Genomic DNA, 20200 nt, shown 5'->3' on the forward strand with positions numbered 1-20200 from the left:
TACATGGAATATTTAAGTAATGTTTGGCGTTCGTCTACGGACGAGAGGGTTGAGGGTCCCAGTAGCCATGGAAGAGAGGTATAGAAAGACAGGTTAAGGATGAAAAGGGCACAGAAACAGGACAACACCTGGAGGAGATGCATCTCTGGTGGCCTTCCAGACTCAGATCCGTTGTTTGGATCTTAGAGACATAAATACCCATGATGTCTCACAGGACATGCTCTGTGTTGGGTTTTCCCTATATATATTCTTAAGGCTTTTGTTCTTTTCTTCAACTCGGAATACTCTTTTGTGCTTATGTTTTGGTAAATTAAGGGTAGTTCTGGTGTCTACTTCTGCAGCAAAAAAATCTCATGGGAACTAGACCATAGCCAAGCACCGGTAAATAGACCAAATGTGATTGAGTTCTTAGCTCAAGCAGAGCTGTCCAGTCAGAGAATGACCACCGAGATCTGGAACATGCAATACACTCTAGGAATTCTAAAGATACTACAAGCGCACCGAACATCATGAAACCATGCAAGACTGGGGGGAGGGGTGTGATAAGTAAGTACTTGGGATCCAGAGTTATCAGTCTGATCACCCGAGCACTGTCCCAAGCTATCTACTGTTTCACAAAGTCGCAATTATCCTTCCACCCTTCTGATGCTATGGCTTTCTGTGGGCAGCATGTTTAGAATCACCAGATCACACAAAAAAATCATAGTGTAAGTCAATAAACGGGATATCCCTGGCGGTCCAGTGGTTAAGACTCTGTGCTTCCACTGCAGGGGGCACAGGTTTGATTCCTGGTCGGGGAACTAAGATCCCGCATGCAGTGTGATGCAGCCAAAAAAATTAAAAATTAAAACACACAATGGGGGTCTAATCTGTAGTCAGAAATGTTATCCGTCAACAATCAGAGGGAATCCTACTACCAATCCAGTCAATCTAGAGCGTGTGACAATCTTACACCTATTTTTGGCTAACCATAATGTACGTATTTTTTATCGAATAAATAACATTGCTCTAAAGAAGAAGAAAAGTGCTTTTCTAATCGACAAATGAGGAATCTGCTTTATCCTATAAAATGCTGCTTTAAAGAAAAATGCTAAGAATTTGACATTTTTGAAATAGTTTAATGGCGGTCATTTGTATATAAATGTGATTTTCCTGTTACTGAAAAAACAGCATAATCTATTAAGCAGTTCATTCACCTAAATGCCAAGTAGTTTAGCAAATATTTACTATGTACATTGTATCTGCCAAGCATCGGGTTAACACTAAAAAAAAACCAAAAAAACAAAAAACCCCAGCAATATTCTATCCTGTTTTATCGTAAGATTGCCTCAAATGTCATCTGAATTTTTTTCATCTATGAGAATTAATGCTCAAATTTTGCCTAACCGTCCTTATTAAGCCAATCTTCAAGTGTAGTTTAAAACACCATTTGAAGGGAGCTGAAACTCATGGGAAGTTTAATTGCCTCTTTACAAAGAATAAATTGCTCTTGGGAAGAGTATCTGTCTCACTTAGGTGGGAAGGAAGACACAGCAGATTGTAATCACGGAAAACATATACCTGTCCCAACAGCATGCCAGGTTAGAGGACACAGCAGAATCACTTCCGTGGGCCGATGGACCCACGGGCATCGGCAGGATACCTTGCTATAGTCCTACACCCACTAGCTGATCTGGAATTTCGCTATTATAGGAACAAAGGTCTTTTGCACATGGGCTTTCTTTCTGCCTTAGGTATGTGTGAATTGGAAACAGACAGAGAGAGAAGGGAGAGGTTAAAATTTTATTCGCAGACACAGCCACCTTTTCTCATGCTGAAAGAACTTCTGGACATCCATGGACATTCACATTAAAAAATTAACGATAGGGCTTCCCTGGTGGTGCAGTGGTTGAGAGTCCGCCTGCCGATGCAGGGGACACGGGTTCGTGCCCCGGTCCGGGAGGATCCCACATGCCGCGGAGCGGCTGGGCCCGTAAGCCGTGGCCGCTGAGCCTGCGTGTCCGGAGCCTGTGCTCCGCAACGGGAGAGGCCGCAACAGTGAGAGGCCCGCGTACCGCAAAAAAAAAAAAAAAATTAACTTTAAAGACCAGTGGTGTGTTGCTTAAGGTTCTGCCCATTAGGCAAAAAGAAAAAAGCAAACTACAACTTTTTTTTGCCTAACTTTCTATGATCAATAATTATACTTCCAGAAATTAATATAGGTAAACATAAAACAAACGAAATAGAGTAAAACTGATGAGTTTTCAAATGAAGGTAAAACATGACATATGAAGATGAGTTAAGAAAAACACCGCCCCCAGAAAACCATCTAAAATATTCTAAAGAAAGAAACATATATATATTTAGAAGATGATTGAAATGGGGGAAGGATAATTTGAAAATTTCACATAAATGCAAACTAGGTCAAGAAACAAGAAAATGATATGTAGTAAATGAAAGCAATGAAAAGTTAGCCAACTAAAGATAAGACATGTAAACCCAGTCAATTCAAAGAAAAATAAATAAGCATGAAAATGTACCTCCCACACTGATGGTGGGAATGTAAACTGGTGCAGTCACTGTGGAAAACAGTATGGAGGTTCCTTGAAAACTTGAAAACACGACTACCGTATGATCCAGCAATCCCACTCCTGGGCATGTATCCAGAGAAAACGCTAATTCAAAAAGAATACACTGTACCTTGGAAATATGCTACACAGAAGATCAACTATTTCCCTCATGTCTGCATACTGCTTTCCTCTCCACTCTAAAGTGAGATTTCCTAAACTTCCTGGTACAGGCACCTTATGTAAATAATATACTTGCAGTGAGAACAAGGTGACGCATGAACAGAAGTATTCAGATGATCCTAGGTTCACCGCATCCCTTGTGCTCACAAAATACCCAAGCTTGAGATATTCTGTACAAGATACAGCATCACTGGGTGTGCTTGGGACGCCATTTAAATATATGTTTACACTGTTCGTCATTGAATCTCAATTAGCTTGTTCTTTATCTGCTTCCACTGGAAGGCTCACTTGTTATTTCTAAGCAGTATTTCAAGATGTGTTCTCTACATGTAGGATCATTAAAATTGGTTTCCTCCAGGTTTTATAGTCTCACCACCTCCTCGGTGTCCCCTCTCACGGCCTCTCAGACTCCCTACACCTTTTCTGCATTCATGAAAGTCTAACTTTTCCTGGAAATAAGTGATTAGTCTAAGGAGACAGGATACCTTTCCTACATGTCAGTCACTTTCCTACATGCCAGCTACGAACAAGTGGAATTGGAATTAAAAAGGCAATGCCATTTACATTAGCACCAAACTATGAAATACGTAAGGGTGAACCTAACAAAATACATGCTACAAGACGTGCATGAGAAAAACTACAAAATTAGAGACGAATGAAACCAAAGAGCTAAATAAATGGACAGGTATACCACATTCATGGATAGGATGCCTCGATATTGCCAAGATGTCAGCTCTTTCCAACGTGATCCACAGATGTAATGCAATCCCAGTCAAAAATCCCAGCAAGTTATTTTATGGATATCAATCAACTGATTCTAAAGTTTATACAACCGAGAAATAAAATTTATATACCTCCCCCCAGACTCTCTTCCAAATATTTCCAAATCCAGTAGTCAGTTATGACTTTATTCTTTTCTTCTTTTCCTTCCTTCCTTCCCCTCTCCTCTCTCCCCCACTTTTATCTCTAAGCAAACCACATCTTGTTTCTTTTCTGGGCACGAAAACCTCTTCCCCTAAATATATCCATGAATTTCTCTGATACTTAATTGCAAACTCTGCCTCTGAGAAGTCACATCCTTACAGAGACCTCCTGTCCATCCTGTAATCACATTTAAGCATCTATAAATCTCTATACCAGGGATTGGCAAACCATTTCCATAAAGGGTCAGACAGTACATCTTTTAAGCTTTACAGGTAAGGCTGTCTCTGCCACACATACTGTTTAAAAAAGTTTTTAGTACTTTGAGGTATAACTTACATACCATAAAATTCACCCATTGTCAGATACAGTTCAATGACTTTTAGTAAATCTATACAACTGTGCAATCTTCACTACAAACGCATTTTAGAACATTTACATCCCTTCAAAAAGCCTTCTCATGGCCACTTGCAGCCAATGCCACCTCCAACTCAGGCAACTACTAATCTAATTTCTAGGGGGAAAAAAAGCCTTTGCTAAAATTTCAAATGCATGGAATCATACGGTATGTACGCTTATTAGCATACTGCTTTGGAGGTTCATTCAGCTGTAACATGTACCCGTGGTTTGCTCCTTTTTTTGTGGAACAGGATTCCATTAGATGGATATACCATAGTGTATATATCTATTCACCCAGTGATGGACATGTACATTGTTTCCAGGTTTCAGCTGTCACGAATAATACTTTGAACATGGGTTCAACATGTGTCTTGTTGGAGGTTTACAGGAACACTGTGACCAGACCTGAGGGACAGCTGCAAGAACAAAGGATTCCGGGACCAAAGTTTGTAACAAACAGCCACACCCCCTCCCCTTTTCGTATAAAAGAAATCTGAATTCTAACTCGAATAAGCTGGTTCTTTGGGACACTAGTCCACCATCTTCTTGGTCTGCTGGTTTTCTGAAAAAAGTCTCTATTCTTTGTCCCAACACCTCATCTCACAGTAACACCCTCAGTATTTCAGTTAAACACAGAATGAAAATCTCCCTTAGATCTCCAATCGAAGCCACCTGCTTCAGCTTTTCACCAGAGTTATGCATTGCAAGGCTGCATCTTGCAATTACTAAGCGCTGTCGCTCTTTGATTTCCACTACATTTTTCGCCCTTATGTATTCACACTTCCCTATGGGGATAGGAGAAGTGAATGTCACATCCACTGGGGGGTGGAGGGAAGGCCTTGCTCTAACTCTGCTCCTTAGCTCCACAATCTTACCCACGCACTTAGCAACTGGAATACGGTAGAAACGCAATAAATATTTGATGGAAGCCAAATTTATATGAAAATTCCTGCACATAATGACATCTGTCCTCATGGGATACAGTTTTACCCAGCTGCTCTGCATGGCTTCAGTTAAGGAGGCTGCAGGCTAGAAACTTTTCTAACAACTTGGTAGGAAGACCAAAGAGCTATCAAGACAAGAGACAACGTGAATTATTTGTAATATATCCTGGACCCCCAAGTATGTGTGCAGCCCACGTGAAAATGAGTGTAAAATTATCACCGTCTATATCTATAGCTGGAGAGGGTAGAGTTGTCTGTCTCAAGTGTGACGCAAGAGATAAAGATGACTTTTTTCTCCTGTGGGACACAAAGGTCCTAATACGTACCCACTGTCACAATGTACTTTAGGGAGAAATATATATACACTTCTATGCATATACATGTATTGCCAGATATGACTGAAATGAAAAGCACACAAACGGTATTAACACATCACAACCACAGCTGTTTCCCTTGTGAACAGACATCATATGGTCTTCCATGGTGACGTGCAAACACCTTAGTTGTTTTTCCTCCCCCTGAGCTTTCCAAAGTATCTTTGGTTGATTATGGGATAATTCTAGTGTAAATGATATACATGTGTATTACATGTATCATATGTACTATATACAATACATATTAGATATAAATGATATGCAGGTATATTGCATGCATTATTATATAATACATGTTAGATAAAACACATATTAGACATAATACAATATATCATTATGTATTATATCTAATACACATTATATACATATATAATCCCTTGCAAACCAGCATCATAAACACAAGAACAGTATTAGTGATACACAGAAAGTTCTTTTTCAATTCTGTAATATATAAAATGGTGATGTTATAAATTCCCTATCTACTTTATGACCCTTGTCGATCTCATGAAGGCTTACCCCTGCCCAAAGGGCAACCCAAAACAGGCATGTTTGGGGTATTTTTCTCCATTCCTATGTTAGGTTCGCACCATAAACTTTTACATCCACAAATGATCTATAGTTTCTATACTTTATAAAAATTATACAGTATGCTGCCGTACAGGCAACTTTTTGATTAATGCATCTTACATCTGTCAGTGTTCACGTATAAGAAATACAGTGCAGCATTTAACTGCTAATTGTATTCCACTGCATGACATATTCTACTCTTGAACGTTCTGTTTGCTTTTACTTTGTTAGGTGAACACAGTTGTTAGGAATGAACGCCATTTTATTTTTTCATCTGTTTAAGGTAATATACCTAGAGCTGTAACTGCAGAGTACTAGGGTATAAAGTACCCATTTTCAATTTTAGCAGAGATGTGTATGTTTTAAGTCACACTTCCATTAGCAGGTCATAGTATTTCTTCCCAATGATATTAAGAATTCCTCGTAATACTATCCAAGGGTTGCTGGTTTCTTCTTCTCAGTACATCTTTGTCATTGTTAACCTTGATGACCAGACTAAGTTGCTGTGTGGGGGGTTTCACCTCGGTTAAGTTATTCTTTGCAATTAATATGGATCTGTGGCAGACACTTGGAGACCACCTTGAACTTCTGCCCAATAATTCTACCAGCCATTGGCGGATAACGGCTACAACAACTATTTCCGTGGTACTTGCCTATTAGCGATCGTATACTTTCCTCATCCTTCCCATAGGAATTAATCGAAGTTCTTCTGTAAGGTAGAAGAGCTATCCCTTATTTATTAAACTAGTGACTTACAGCTGTGTGAACTCAACTGATTTTTACACGACTCTATGGCGTATCAGCCAGTATTCTTGTTACTTTGTTGCCACACTCTTTCCAACTTTCAGGATTGGGAGCTCCTTGAGTTAGACTTCTGCATACTTCCAAACTGCAAAACATCCGACAGCCCCAGATCGACAGATAATCCACAGAACACTTGACCATTACTCTTCGTAAGCATCCAGATCGCAAAAGAACAGCAAAGAGGTACGACCTGCTCCAGTTAGGAGGAGACTAAGGAAAGACGAATAACTATATAATGTGACATTCGAGACTGCATCCCAGAATGGAAAAAACCCACTAATTTTAAAATAGAATCTAATTATGCCTATAGTTCAGTTAGCACCATTGGACCCAAGTTAATTCCTTAGATTTTTACCAAAGCACCAAAGTTAGGTAAACATTAAAATTCAAGAAAGCTGGGTGAAGGCAAAGTCTCAGTACTCCACATTCCCGTCAAAAATCAAAACAATCAAAAATAAAACAATTAAAAAAAAAAAGACTGACATCTGCAATTTCTAAGATTCGTTTATCTTTGCCATGATGCATGTTTTCTATCTGTGCACCAGTATTGGACTGATAGTCTAAATTAACTCATGGCTCTTACTATAGAGCTCTGAGAACTAAAATCTACTTAAACATTTTATCTGCTGCACAAATATGCTAACACTGTTATGCCTGTTTAAGTATTTTTCTCGCCAGCTTAAACAGCAAACATTTTACTAACGGTGACCTAACCAAAAAACAAAACAGAAAAACCCCAAAACACAATGACAAAATATTTTAAATTCGGGGGGAAAAAAAACCAAGAAACTTTAAGTTCTCAATCCATCAATGAAACCCTCATGATTTTACTATGCAGACTGTATCGAAACAGGCAATGTGAACCCTGTGTTTTCACTAAGGATAATGAAGCTCTTTAAATTCAGATTTATAGCGTCATGTGTTAACTGCCTCCTTGCTTTCATTTCATCTTATAGCAAATCACCATTCTTCACGGTAAAAACTGTTGTGATGTGTCTCAATTCATGCAGAGATGACAGGAACGTATTCAGTCTCTAGTTACTTCGAAAACACGAAAGGCCAGTTCCCGCTTCTCATGTGGTATGACTTCATTCGTGTAGCCCCAAGACAAGAAAAGGAAAAAGATGAAGAAATTGCACTGGACACACTTGACCTTGGGAAGCTCGGGATTCTTTTCATTTCATGCTTTTATCCATTATTGCAAACACCGGTATGTTTAATGTCTGCTTTCCATGTTTTGACTCAAAAATAAATGAAAAAGCAGCATTTTTCCCCTTTCACGTAGATGCGTTATCACGCCTTGCTTTTGTTTTTGCTGTGCTTTTAGGATATCACTCCTCTACATTACTGTTGTTATTGTTATTTCTCAGGAGAAAACCAATTAGTTGATTACACACTCAGCTTTTTTCCTACACCTGGGACTCAGATAAGGATTAAGCATATTTATGTATCCAGTAATGTGATCAATGTCAAAAACCCTAGAAGACCTGTCGGGTAGAATTTCTGCCCCTGACAAACACTCGAGAGGAAACAGTCTGGTGTGTTAAGAACTTTACTCTGGGGCTTCCCTGGTGGCGCAGTGGTTGGGAGTCCGCCTGCCGATGCAGGGGACACGGGTTCGTGCCCCGGTCCGGGAAGATCCCACATGCCGCGGAGTGGCTGGGCCCGTGAGCCATGGCCGCTGGGCCTGCGCGTCCGGAGCCTGTGCTCCGCAACGGGAGAGACCACAACAGTGAGAGGCCCGCGTACGGCAAAAAAAAAAAAAAAAAAAAAGAACTTTACTCTGACCAGGATAAAGAGAACATCAGAGGGTGAATACCAGTTAGAATTTAATGGTCACTCACGAAAATGATCAACCCTAATAAAATTGAACATCATTAATAGAATTTATCAAGCCTCCAAAACTTTACAGATATGTCTGAAAGGAATGTGTTAAGTCCTAAGACATCCCCTAATACAGGATGTATTAGGACTTAATGAATTTAAGGCTCTAAAATATCAAATATGGAGGGTACTAGCTCTCACAAATAGATGAGAGAATCTGAAAGGTGGTGAATTCCTCTTTCTTCTACTTGCTTGTCTGTCTAGATTCTGACTTTCCTGTTTTCTATTTCTATTTATTAGAGGAGGCTGTGGGTATTCTAAAGTTGCTTTCATCACCTGGGAATTAGCCCAGATGTGGAATATTTTAAGGCCAATGGAGAAAGGGGGGTGGTGGGATGAATTCGGAGATTGGGAGTGACATATATATGCTATTGATACTATGTATAAAATAGATAACTAATGAGAACCTGCTGTATAGCTCAGGGAACTCTACTCAGTGCTCTGTGGTGACCTAAACGGGAAGGAAATCCAAAAAAGAGGGGCTAGATGTATAACTGATTCACTTTGCTGCACAGCAGAAAGTAACACAACACTGTAAAGCAACTATACCCATTTTTTTAAAAATCAGAAAAAAAGGTTACTTAACTGTTCAAATAAAAAGGCCGTATAAAATTAAATCTGTGGCATTTCATGGAGGCAATTAAGGCTTGAAAAGCTGGAAACGTTTGTCAATGGTGTACTGACCACCCCTCATAGTTCCATGTTTCTCTAATACTCAAGGCACATGGAACTCGGGAGAGAAGAGAGCATTGCAGACCCCAGAAATAACCGAGTTCCTCAGCCTCGGAGTCACACTGTATGTAATTGATGCTCAGAGTTTATTCACCACACTAACAATCTTTCTTCCCTACTTGTTCCTGGGACAAGCATGGCTCCTTAGAGACACAGGCTGCTCTGAAACGAGATATCTGCCTTCTGCCTCTCAGACCTACTGGAAACGATGTTGCCTCAGTTTCCTTCCTTTCATGGGGAGCTCTTTCCCTCTGAAGCAGATGTAATTACTCCCTTCTCCTCTGTTAATCAATGCTGACTTGCATTCTATGGCAGACTCGGAACCTATGTTTTCCCTACGGGGTCTAAATATAGCAGGAGACTGACCATTTTAAAAGCAGGAATCTTGATTTATTTTTCTTCATTCCCTACAATTCAAGGAATTGTCCCAACAGAATGAATTCCATAGGTGTTCAGATTAGCGTTATTACTAATGATTTTCACCTGCTGCATCAAATTAGGGACACTTTAATTGTAATAACCACGTGGTTAGTCATTAATCAATGACAGAAGTGCACTTTTTCCGATGTAGGCAAATTCCGGGGCATTTCCAATTCTACTCTCTTTGTCAGATGGTTTAGTCGAAACTCTCTTTCTTTTCGTCCTTGTAGATAAAGTTATGCCAGTAGCAGTATTATTCACTGTTAATATCCTGGCCACAAAAATTTACTGTGGAATGAAAGGGAACACAATTTCTACGTAGGATAATATTTTGATGTGCAATTTAGAAGAAAAAGCTCTCTTCTGCTACACGCAGGGCATATTTTCATCAAATGGCTTCCTTCTTTCAACAGTTTTATTTTTCTCTGAGCAAGGTTTCATAAGACAAGCTCCTACATTTTATGGAAAAATTGATGTTCGATTGTGAAAACTCTCAACCTCTGTGGAAGCTAAATTTTTTAAACAGACACTTTTTTGCTTTCTGACATGCCACGCGGCATGTGGGGATCTTAGTTCCCCGACCAGGGACGGAACCCGCGCCCCCTGCAGCAGAAGCGCAGAGTCTTAACCACCGGACCACCGGGGAAGTCCGTAACAAATACTTCTAAGACGTTTCCTTTACCGTGGGACACGTGACTAACACAGACCACATTCAGTTTCCCCACAAAATTCCAGAAAAGAAATCTTTACCTTCTTATAAAATCTTAACACTTTTTGCTGGAGGAAGATGCAAGGGTTCAACGAGGATCAAATACAACAAGAGGGATATTTAAAAGAAAGACGCGATGCATCATCTAGTGACAGCAACCATAGATTCCTAGAACTGAACCACCAGCCCCGTATCTCATTTCTCCCTTTTCTAACTGATAGGCAGTTTCATTACACCTGAAAACACTGTTTCGATCGTGAGGAGCGATACGCTGTAAATTAAAGGGGCTGATGGAAAGCTCGACCAGAAAATGAGCATGTAACCTGCAGAGAGCTCAAAATCGCCGTTTTTTCTTATAAAAAATTGTTGTGCGCAAACAAAATTTAATTTCCCTGGATCAATGCGGGATGGATTTTGCATTTTCAGGGGCGCAGGCATGATGACGGCTACTGCTGTCTTCTGAGCCAGAGCTCCAGCCATCCATTTCTCCATCACTACCTTTCTCAGAAGCCAGATTTCAGAGAAAAACAAACCTCGTGTCCCCTGAATTCAAAATGAGACTCTGAAAAGCATCCCTCAGAATTCGGGTTGGCGGGGCGGGGCGGGGCGGGGGGCATAACATGAATCATCTCAACTGTCAGTCACCAGAGAAGGCTCCATCCGTAAGTGTGTTGGGTCGGAGTATTATTAACAGAAATCAAATGCAAAACACTCTGGCAGAAGAGAGAGATTAAAATCCACCATCTCCTCTCAAAACTGGATTTCTTTGATCAGTAGAAGGCATTTATTCCCAACTGTCAGTTTCTTTATCCTGTTTTGCTATCTTTAACGTGGACATTTCAGACATGCCGAAGGACCCTTCACAGGATGTCTCTCTGCTCCTAACCCTCCAAAGTAATAAAGCTGCTTTGAAACCTTCTTTTGAGACATTTCCTTGAATGCTTTTTTTTTTTTTCTTTTTGGTGATTCAGGTTCCCAGCAGCATCCTCAAAACAAACTCTCACCTTCTTACTCACTTTGTATTTTTTCTTCCCACCGCTCCCTCCCTGGGGTGAGAAGCGAGAAAAATGCAATGGGGAAAAATGGGGGAAAATGCAATCTATGGCAAAGAAGCTGCCATCGTTTCCATGGACCCCACCCACTACAGCATCTCAAGTTATGAGAAGTCCAGAGGATGCTCAGACGAAGGGATGCTGGGAGTATCTGGGGATGGTGATACAGACATGGGCTAGGACACCCCATACAGGCAGTGAGAGAGGTTTTGAGCACAGCTTTTAAAATCTCTTCTGGGGGGACTTCCCTGGTGGTGCAGTGGTTAAGAATGCGCCTGCCAGTGCAGGGGACACGGGTTCGAGCCCTGATCTGGGAAGACCCCACATGCCGCAGAGCAACAGAGCCTATGCACCGCAACTACTGAGCCTGTGCTCTAGAGCCCGTGAGCCACAACAACTGAGCCCTCGAGCCAAAACTACTGAAGCCCGCGCGCCTAGAGCCCGTGATCCCCAACAAGAGAAACCACCACATTGAGAAGCCCGTGCACTGCAATGAAGAGTAGCCCCCGCTCGTTGCAACCTGAGAAAGCCTGCATGCAGCAACGAAGACCCAATGCAGCCAAAAATAAAATAAATAAAATAAATGTATTAGGGAAAAAAAACTCTGTTCTGGGGACTTCCCTGGTGGTCCAGTGGTAAAAAATCTGCCTTCCAATGCAGGGGACACGGGTTCCATGCCTGGTCACGGAACTAAGATCCCACATGCCATGGGGCAACAAAGCCCACGCACCACAACTACTGAGCTCCCACACCACACTAGAGGAAAAAACCCACGTGCCACAACTAGAGAAGCCCGCATGCTGCAATGAAAGATCCTGCATGCCCCAACGAAGAAATCCTGCGTGCCACAAATAATACCTGACGCAGCCGAAAAAGATAAATAATAAATAAAAAGAGAAAAAGAAAGTAAGAGCTGTTCTGGATGTTAAGTCAGGAAAATCACCACTCTCCTACATGGAGCACCAAAACTTCCACAATGAGATATGGAAGAAACTAAACTACTTCTTGTTTGCCCAGCTGCCCTTCTCAACCTCCTGTCCAATCAACCTTCCAGCTCTGGTGAGTTACAACCTCGGGAGACAGCCTCTCTGAAGTATTGAGGTTTCCTGACTTGTCAGGTGGAATCTAAGTGGAGGACCTGGCTGGTGGATTGACATCCAATGAGAAGGGCCAACGGGGCTACGTGAAGCTTATCTGCAATCCTTGACTTCACCTGGTGGATTAGACGAGGGCTTGACCTTCGAGCGTCTTCCCATGTGATAGGAGAGTAGGCACTAAAGGGAACCTGAAACTTGGGAGGAGAAACCAAAGGGTGTCTTTCTTCCTCTTTGCTGCCCAAGCACGGGCGACGGTTCTGGCAGGTCAACTTCCTAGGACACTCCCATCATGGACACTCAGAGGCACGAGCAGGGCCAGCAACACCATCTCCTTGGAGTTCTGCCTGAGCCCCAACTTCACAGAGAGACTCTGAAAAGCATCCATCAGAATTCGGGGGGGCGGGGGGCCAGTCCTAGTGATGGAGCCTCTTCCTGTGGATGTTATCCCACACCTCACTGATCCTGTTTGGTGCTTTTCAGCTATGAAGCATCTCTCTAATCAGTCCTCTTCTGAAAACCATAGTGAGGTTTTTTTGTTATCCTGACTGGACCTGGACCTTTACTGATACATCTAAAGTTAAGGCACCAGTAGGGGTGGACCAAGTGCCTCAAGAAGTATTATACATGGGACTTCCCTGGTGGCACAGTGGTTAAGAATCCACCTGACGATGCAGGGGTCACGGGTTCGATCCCTGGTCTGGGAAGATCTCACATGCCGCATAGCAACTAAGCCCGTGCGCCACAACTACTGAGCCTGCGCTCTAGAGCCGGAGAGCCACGACTACTGAGCCCGTGTGCCACAACTACTGAAGCTGCAAGCCTAGAGCCTGTGCTCCACAAGAGAGGCCACCGCAATGAGAAGCCGGTGCACTGCAACAAAGAGTAGCCCCCGCTCTCAGCAACTAGAGAAAGCCTGCACGCAGCAACAAAGACCCAACGCAGCCAAAAAATAAATAAATAAAATAAATTTATTAAAACAAAAGAAGTATTATCCATGTATGTCAGGGTATTTTATACACATACACACATATAAATAGCATATATAAAAATTTATCTACATAAATTGCATATATAAAAATTTATCTACATGTAAGTATACTGCAACTCAATTTCTCTTTTTAAAGATTATTCATAGACATTTCTCTGAAGAAGATCTACAGATGGCCAACATGTACGTGAAAAGATGCTCAACATCACTAATCAGGGAAATGCAAATCAGAAGCACAATGAGATATCATCTCACACCTGTGAGAATGACTGTCCTCAAAAAGACCACAAATAACAAACGCTGGCAAGTATGTGGAGAAAAGAGAACCCTCGTACACTTTGGAAAACAGTGTGGAGGTTCCTCAAAAAAACTAAAAATACAACTACCAGTATGAGCCAGTAATTCCACTCCGGGGCATCTATCCAGAGAAAACCATAATTTGAAAAGATACATGCACCCCAATGTTCACTGCAGCACTGTTTACAATAGCCAGGTCGTGGAAGCCACCTAAGTGTCCATCGACAGATGATGGATTAAAAAGATGTGGCACATATATACAGTGACATACTACTCAGCCATAAAAAGGAATGAAATAACGCCATGTGCAACAACATGAATGGACCTAGAGATGATTATACTAACTGAAGCAAGTCAGAAAGACAAAGAGCATATGATATCGCTTATATGTAAAATCTAAAATGTGTTACAAAACAGAAAGAGACTCACAGACTTAGAAAACAAATTTATGGCTACCAAAGGGGAAAGGAACAGGGGAAGGGATAAATTAGGAGTTTGGAATCAACATATACACACTACTGTATATAAAATAGATAACCAATAAGGACCTACTGTATAGCACAGGGAACTCTACTCAATTTTCTGTAGTAACCTAGGTGGGAAAAGAATCTGAAAAAGGATAGATATATGTATAACTGAACCACTGTGCTGTACACCTGAAACTAACACAACATTGTAAATCAACTACAATTTTTTTTAAAAGCTACATGCACCCCAGCGTTCACAGCAGCACTATTTACAATAGCCAAGATATGGAAACAACCTAATGTCCTTCCACAGATGAATGGATAAAGAAGATGTGGTACATATATACAATGAACTACTACTCAGCCATAAAAAAGAACGAAATATTGCCATTTGAAAAAACATGGATAGATTTGGAGTATTATAGTTAGTGAAACAAGTCAGAAAGAGAAGGACAATACTGTATGATATTACTTAAATGTGGAACCTAAAAAACTACAACAAACTAGTGAATATAACAAAAAAGCAGACTCAGATATAGAGAACTAGCGGTCACCAGTGGGGAGAGGGAAGGGGGCAGGGGCAAGATAGGGGGAGGGGAGTAAGAAGTACAAACTATTAGATATAAAATAAGTTACAAGGATGCAATGTACAGCACAAGGTATATAGCCAAGATTTTATACTAACTGTAAATAATGGAGTATAACCTTTAAAAATTGTGAATCACTATGTTGTACACATGAAACGTACATAAATTGTAAACCATCTCTACCTCTATTTTGAAAAAGTAAAATAAATTAAAATAAGGATCAGATTACAAAGCTGAGAATTCATATTATGAATGTTTTCGAAGTTGGATGGACTTGTATCCAAATGAGTATGAAAATAATTGCATTCAGATAGGTCAGATTAAATAAAATATTTGAAAAGAATTTTAATAACCACAATGCAACAGATACCCAAGAATCAACACTGGTAAGTCTGTCTAGAGTAATATGAAAAGCAAATAAATTTGGGCTGGATCCAAATAAAGACTATTCCTGCTTATCCCAGTTTGGGGGATAACAAAACTTAAAAAAACAAAGTTGAAGGTCTTTACATAATTTTAAGATTTACTTTAGAGTAATCAGTACAGTAAGGTGTTTGCATAGAGAGCTCAGATGGACCCACCCATAAATGGTCCATTTATTTTCCACAAAGGCACTGAGCCAGGTTCACGGAGAAACATCTTTTATGAAATATATCTATAAATATATGAATATATTTTACAAATATATAAAAGCACTTGATGTGTTATATATTTATATCTTCACCAAGAAGTACTCACCAACAACAATCAATGAATTGTTACCACCCAACTGAATCACTTGCGTGCACTTGAAAATTACGCATTTTCTCTGTTTAAACAATGTTGAATATAATGCATGTATGAAAAAGGACAGCATTTTCTAACTGAAGCACGGTTTAGCTACACAATCTGCTAAGTTGCCACCTTTGCTCAGGTAGAGAACATCACTCTTGAATCCTGCACTTGAGTGATACTTTTCGGGCACGCAATATAGGATTTTTGGCTGCGTGAACAAACGCAAAACTGCCTCATTACACGTTTCCTTGTTTCACATATTGAACCAAAGACACTCCAGAGGATAAAAATACATAAACAAGTGATATGACATAAGAGTGCATGTTAGATATTTCCTAAGAACTGCCTGTATTATCTTACAGGAGCTGGTCCTCAACGATGAAGATGCAGACACCTGCATGGTGGCTGCAGCCATCATAGAGAGACAGGAAATTCAAAATGACCAAGACTCATGAACAAGAATGCTAGCATATTAATTTACAACACAGGCCTCTCACTGCAACTGGCATATTAAAAGAAACCTAAAAGCATTACATTCTCCATCAGTTAAGTGGGCAAACTCACATGGCAAAGAAAATGATCGTTTGCTTTTTCTTCCCCAAGAACACAAAGTTTGTTAGGTGAACCAAACTCTTACTAGACCAGATTTCCAACACCTAATCTAGTCTCAACAATGGTTTAGTAAAGGAAACTCATGTATGAAATGGTTACCGTTGGCTGATTAGGTTTTCTGTCCCTGTTTTTAGCTGACCAGGACAGGGCTTCCTTCTGATGGACACAGAGAATCTTTACAGTTCCAGATTGAAATGCGATCAGCCAGTACTTCTTAGAAACTCCCTATTTTCATATTCTTTGATGTTCAAGTCTCATTTCTAAAGAACTTTTTTTTGTGGTTCATCTCAGTTTCCTCAGTACTTATGGGAAAAGCTCTCTCCTGAATCCATGGATCAGTCCCACACCGTGTAATGACCTCTTGCATATCCCAGTCATTTTCCCATGCAACTGTTGTTGTTCAGTTCCTGTTCTAAATGGAGTCCTTCTGCCATGCTCTGGTAAACCGCTGACACATTTTAGTCTTATGTAAAATTATTCTCATATTCATTTGTAGTTACAGACCTGTTAAGCCCTTTATGATACTTCTGGATATACGATAAAAGTGGAGGCCATTGTCATGATGAGGATCACCGTTCTTTCCAGAATGGCTCGGGGCATTCTGCATTTGTTAACAATCCCAATGACCTTCTCGCCAACCACAAACTGAACTGCCCATCCTAGAAGCCAAGTTGATTTACCATTAGGAGCAAAGTCCTATGGTATTTAACTTGATGGAGAGAACGGAAACCTCACAGGCGTCACTGCATATACAGGATTACATGAATTGAATGAGGTGCAAAAATTCAATGCGACCATGTTGGGGAAAGGTTCGACTTTGCTGACAACAGGACAAAATAACAGGGGTAACATTTCATTTATACTTGAACGACTTCTGAGTAATGCTCATGCAAGGGGAGCAAATGTCCGTTTGTCTGTGAAAGGGACACAAGGAAATAAGTGAGTCTTTTGTGATACAGTCAAGGTTGCTGTAAGCTGAGTAGACCATTAGAACCAACGAAATACCTTTTCGCACGCAGAAGTATCCTTTTGGGGGAAAAGGGATGGAAAAATCTTGGAGGATGCTGTCTCTGATCAACACCTGTTAGAGAAAGGGACCAGGGCGTCCCTCCCAGGAGTCTCTGCTTGGGACCCAGGTACAAGACCTGGCCCTCGCAGTTGGGGGAGAGCTCTTCTGAGAAGATTTTTGGGGGGGTTGACGCAGAGGATTTGTAGACAGGTCTTGGTATCTAGACATGCTGAAGTGGTGTTGGTGCATCCTGAAATAATAACCGAACCGGGACCTTCTAGTCAGTCCAGAATTAGCGTTTAGTGTACTTCCTGCAGCACAGAAATAATTACTCAGAGAGTGGGTCAAAATCCACCTTCCTCTCCATTTGTCATCTGGAACAACAGGGACCCTCCTTTTCCATTTCTTTTTTTTTTTTTTTTTTAATAGACTATTGTTTTGGAGCAGTTTTAGGTTCACAGAAAAATTGAGAGGTAGAGAGATTTCCCATATAACCATCACACACACACACACACACACACACACACACACACACACACACACGGCCTCCCCCATTATCAACATCCCCCCAGATGGTATAACTGCTACAACTGATGAACCTACATTGACTGAAACATCATCACCACTCAGCGTCCATCGTTTACATCAGGGTTTGCTCTTGATGTTGTGAATTTTATGGGTTTAGACAAATCATATGAATTCACCACTGTAGGATCATGCAGACCCTGTCTTTAGAAGCCATGCAGAATTGTTATAGAGAAGATTTAAGAGAAAAATATAAAACATCCTGCTAACAGGCCTTAAAGTGGACTATCATTTGTGTGACAGAGACAGAACGGAAATGAAAGAGTTCTACGTTTTTTCAAAGATGGGGAAACAAGGCATGCATGTTAAACTGGTCATCACAAAAAAAACTCCACCACTTTGTAGTTGCTCCATCAGTTTTTTGAAAATTTAAAATCATTTCATTTACCCAATTAAATTTACCCAAATTAGTACCTCTCTAATATCATTACTTCTGTTCATAATGGTACCACCCCACGCTGGTCAAACCTTTCAGAAGTATGTACTGGTCTATCTTTTCTACTTCTGCATTTTTCTAACATCAGCTCAGTCAGTTGCTATACAGTATTTCTTACCCAAATGTAACCCATACTTTCTATCATCTGTTGTTTATATTCTTCTAATCTAGCCTAGTTTTTGTAGTCAGTTTGTGCTTAGATTCTTGTCTTATAATCACTGCTGCTCTTTGAGATTAAAATAAAGGGAGGATTAAATTGCTGTTGCAGGCGTTTGCCCAAAATGCCAAGAGAATTTCATCAATTTAGGAATGTTTCCACCCAGAGCTGTAAGGTTCAAAACTTAATCTAATCTGTGACCCTTGGATGGCTCAGCTCCAAAATGCTACCTCTAAACAATTCTTCCCCTCCAGTATCTTTTAAGTATCCAACCAGAGGGGCAAAATTATTAGGAGAGAGAAAAATACCAGAGATTTTCTGGAAGCTGTGACTTAATCACCATATCCATGCATTATAAGAACCTAGATGGCTGAATAAGTATGAAAACAGATCAAGGGGAATACAAAAAACATCATTAAGGAGAGTGCAGACGCTTCCCTGGTGGCGCAGTGGTTAAGAATCTGCCTGCCAATGCAGGGAACACGGGTTCGAGCCCTGGTCCAGGAAGATCCCACATGCCGCGGAGCACGTAAGCCCATGAGCCACAACTACTGAGCCTGCGCTCTAGAGCCCGCGTGCCTAGAGCCTGTGCTCCGCAACAAGAGAAGCCACCGCAATGAGAAGCCCGCACACCACAACCAAGACCCAACTCAGCCAAAATTAATTAAATAACTAAATAATATTTGTTAAGAAAAAGAAAAGAGCGTGTAGGACACAGCTATCCACAATAAAATATACCAAGCTGGCATAAAGGTTAAGTTCAGATAGTCCTAAATGGAAAATTTTCATATGGTTTTTTGGTAAAAAGGCCAAAATCGCGTTCTCTTTCATTTTTTTAATATGCTTCCTTCCAGAGTAAACATGACTCTTTCTATATGGTACCTTCAGAGATCATGATCTAGCTCCATGTTCTGCTTGCTCTGAAATCAATCAATTTCCAATACACTGAAATGACTTCACGATTTATTTCAGCTGTGTTGATTGCATAGCCCGTCTCAAATGAGACAATTGGTAACTTTATGGTGGACAACTCTTAGAATTTAAAACCACAGATGCCGAATATCTCCAAAGACCACTGGGATTGGGTCATTCCTCAGTTCAAAAGCTGCCTTTATGGAAGATGCAGTTTTAAAGAATCTATCACCCAACTGAACGGCTTTCAACAAGCCTGGAGTCTTATCACACTAATTCAGAGTTTCCTAAATCTTTAAAGAACTTGCTTCTGAATCTGTGAATGACCTACCTATGCATACATTCTTCCCCTGGTTAAGTTTACTTACAATTTATTTGCAGTTATTTATACAACAGAAAGAATAATAAGATGGTGGTTCAAAATTTCATTTTATATATACATATACATAAATATGTTAACATACTTAACTTATTAACATTTTAGGTTTTTATATATCAATTTTGTATACATATATAATGTTACATATGGATATACCTTATATTTATAGATATACAAACATGTTTATATATAAATGTTTACAGAGTATATAAATTATATAGATGTATATATTTACAGATATACAACCACAGGATATTAATAGGTTAAGTATGTTAACATATATAATATATATGTATTTAAATACAAAACCAATCACAGATTGTCATTAAGATAAAATGAAAAACAGCTCTTTCATTTTTCATTCC

The 20200-nt window shown here is 40.3% G+C and overlaps 1 long non-coding RNA gene across 3 annotated transcripts in view; it reads right to left on the reverse strand.

The window, feature by feature from the left end:
* Positions 1-20200, reverse strand: part of LOC307179976 — a 590142-nt gene that overhangs the window by 245830 nt on the left and 324112 nt on the right. The gene's annotated exons all lie outside the window — the stretch shown is intronic.

Source organism: Stenella coeruleoalba (assembly GCF_951394435.1).
Source record: "Stenella coeruleoalba genome assembly, chromosome: X".
Lineage (NCBI taxonomy): Eukaryota > Metazoa > Chordata > Mammalia > Artiodactyla > Delphinidae > Stenella > Stenella coeruleoalba.